Consider the following 3,750-nt stretch of genomic DNA (forward strand, 5'->3'; position numbering starts at 1 on the left):
CTTTGTGACTCGGATGGCGTTGCTCTTTGAGCTTTGCTGAGCTTAGGCTCTAGGACGTTTACTGACCTCATTCTGATACAGCATGGAACGGAGAGATTATGATGTGGTTTAGATTTATCAGAAGATTTATTTTTTGTGTGATTTTGACATTACTGATAATGTTGTTGTTCTAGTAGTTGACTCGAGTTACTGCATGGGTCTAGCACTGATATAGACTTTAAAAGTTAATTTGTTAAGATTAGCTTGATTTTACACATTAAATTATTAATAACACAAGCTAAAAATTGAGATTAGTGCAGCACAAATGGAGACGAGCTTCTGAAAATTGGACCACCTCTAGAAGTCCACCTGACATTATAAGCCTGAGAGCTGTAGTAAGTCCAGTCAACCCAGCAGACATCCAAGGCATTAGGGGGTTGAAGTTATATTGGCCCAGATCTGACACTGTCACTAAGTAGGGTCTCCATAAGTTACAGCATATCCAGTTGGGGATAATGAGGTATTTTTAGAAACCAAAGATGTGAACAATGTAATGAAAAGCATTTAAATTTTTGTGAAGGTGAAGTGAAGGTATACTCAGATTTTGTGTCTGTTGTGCTTTTTCTTCCCACGGCCGTGAACACTTCTGGAGGACTGAGAAAACTTTGGTGGAAACAAGATAGGACGGGATCAGTTGATTTGTATATTAATTAACAAGGGTGCTTCACTGCATGAGAAAATAGACGTTTGGCTTGAGTGTGTAAGAACAATGTCAGTTGCGTGAGACTCAGCTCACTGAATGTGAAAAAAATGTGTGGGTTGGAAGCCCTGTGAAGATTCGCAAATCAGCAAAGAATTCCTTTCACTTCACAGTAAACAAACTAGTGTTTAAGCTGTTAACACGCAGGGGAGCACTGATGACCGAGATCTGTGTTAATAAAATTATCTTTTATTTAATGTTTGAATATCATTAGAAAGAGCATGGTCTTGAGATTCAGTTTTTGACATCTATTTTATTATATAAAAAATCTTTTAAAAAAATTTAAAGAAATTTCTAAAATATCTTCTATACTGACTGCCTGTTTTCTGTTAATTTACTACTTTGAAATCTTGCTGCACTTGCTTATACACATAGCAGTTCCTCTTGTTCTTGAACATTTCCGCTTCTTAAAAACGCTGAAGCAGCATAAGATTATACATTCTTATATGAACATAAATTAACAAATAAGAACACAGCAAATTTATAAACTACATGGTTTCTGCCACTAAAAACTGTCTTAAAAGCCAGAAGTGAATATAATTGTGACACTATAGTATATGTGAGCACAGCTGGACTGCACTGACCAAAGGGTGTTCCAGTCGCTTTGGGGGAGGATCCACACACACACACACACACTAGTATCACACTAGTTAGTATCACATTTCTATCAAGTCAAAACAGTCTGTTGTCAGGAATTTCAGTGTTATAATCGCAGAGTGGATATTAAAAATGTCAAATGAAATGTTTTATGCTGTCATTTTGTTCTGCTTGCAACCTGTTGGTAAGTTATACTTTTTTCTTTTTTTTTGTAAAAAAAAAAAAAAAAGGATTTTGTTGCTTTTTTATACAAAGTGGATTTTCACTTGCTCTTATTACACATGTAAAAGTAGTCTTAAATTCAGTAGGCATATTATAACTGATTAATTCGTTCATTTTCCAAAACCACACTTGACACATATCTTTCTCTAGTGTTCATTTCTCATTTTCAGTTTAGCTCAATTTAGTCATCTTCTGAAGGGCGCTGCTCATGCGGCGTCTGGTAGGGCTGTGTGTATTTGTATTAAGTGTTGTTTGTAAATGTGAAGCACCACCACAGTCTAAATGAATTGCCCCAAGGGAATTAATAAAGCTCTAAACTACACTAAATCATGCAACTTCATTCATTATTATTAATTTCATTTATTGGCTCACATATAATCTTATATGTCAGTTGATGTGTTGTCACATGTTTTGTGTCTGTGCTGCTGTTCTCTGTTTGTCATCTACACTTTATAATTACTACAAACCAGTGATCTTGAGTAAATAAAGGCAATTAGCCTTAATATGTGACCAGTTCTTTGTTCTCCAGTGTTTGCTGATACAGATGAAGTGAAGTCAGTGTCAGTGCTGGAGGGAGATTCAGTCACTCTACACTCTGGTTTTACTGAAATGATGGATGATGATGTGATTCTTTGGAGGTTTGGATCTGAAAACACTTTAATAGCTGAAATTAATGTAATGGGTGGCAGCATCACTGTATATGATAATGTTCTTGATGGGAGATTCAGAGACAGACTGAAGGTGGATCATCAAACTGGATCTCTGATCATCACAAACACCAGAACTGAACACACTGGACTCTATCAACTACAGATCAACAGTGTGAGAAAGAGTATCAGTCTCACTGTCTATGGTGAGTTAAATATTGGTTTCTTTTTCTTTTCTTTTGTTATAGCTTCAACTTAGATGCATCATGATTATTTGATTTTTCAATACTGGAATTGTAAAACTTGAGATACACACTTATTTTTGACTTCTCAACCTTCTGAACTTGCATTGTTATTAACTTTTATTATGTTGGCATCTCAAACAGCACAATTTTTACAATTCTAAAACCACAATAGACATAATTGCTGAATGACATCACAAATTCTCAATCAACAGCTAGTATGAATAATACAAATCTTTTTCAGCTCGTCTGTCTGTTCCTGTCATCAGCAGTAACTCTATAACAAACTGTTCATCTTCATCATCATCATCATCACAGCAGAATTGTTCATTGTTGTGTTCAGTGGTGAATGTGGGTCATGTGACTCTCTCCTGGTACAAAGGAAACAGTTTATTGTCCAGCATCAGTGTGTCTGATCTCAGCATCAGTCTCTCTCTACCTCTGGAGGTGGAATATCAGGATAACAACAGCTACAGCTGTGTGCTCAACAATCCCATCAGCAACCAGACTCAACATCTGGACATCACACAGCACTGTCACACATGTTCAGGTACAGCAGAGCTGATATATGTGTTTTTTATTTTTTTTATATATATATAGATTGACATTATGGTCTCTCTAGACTTAATACAGCCTCCTTCAGTTCCTCCATTCTCTGGCTATCTGATAGTGCTGGTTTCTGCTGTTGTTGTTGGATCTCTGTTGATTGTAGTTGCAATCGGGTGCTTTCTACATCTGCAGGAAAAGCACAGAAAAACTGATCAAGAGTACAAGAAGGTAAGTTTTTGCTTTTGATTTTAATTGTAATTAATAGTTGTAATTGTTTGATTTTGGTATAAATTACAGTCATATTCAGAATTTTTTTCATATCTATAAAATTATACTTAACAAAGCCCTTTAATCATCTCAGTCATAAAAAAAAAAAATGTATTCATCATTTCTCAAACTGCATCAAAATCAATTATAAAACAACTTTCTCTACACATTATGATCTAAACTTACCTCGCGTAAAAAATACTTTCCTCAGCATATTTCAGTTATTAAGGAAAATAACTCTAGTTAGGATTGAGTTCTCTTTTAATGCATCTGTTTTCATTGAAACAGTTCAGGCTTGTGAAGAGGAGATCAATTATGCTGATACAACATTCACTACAAAAAGAAAAGCACAGAAGCAGGTAAAAATCATTTATTCCTATTTTGTATGTTTTTATGTCACTGCAGATTTATGTGAGATGCACTGTGCTTGTATGTGACGAACCATGAAAACAAATGATTACTGCTGTAGGTCATTTCTGCTGGAGTA

Source organism: Cyprinus carpio, chromosome B22 (genome assembly GCF_018340385.1).
Source record: "Cyprinus carpio isolate SPL01 chromosome B22, ASM1834038v1, whole genome shotgun sequence".
Taxonomy (NCBI): domain Eukaryota; kingdom Metazoa; phylum Chordata; class Actinopteri; order Cypriniformes; family Cyprinidae; genus Cyprinus; species Cyprinus carpio.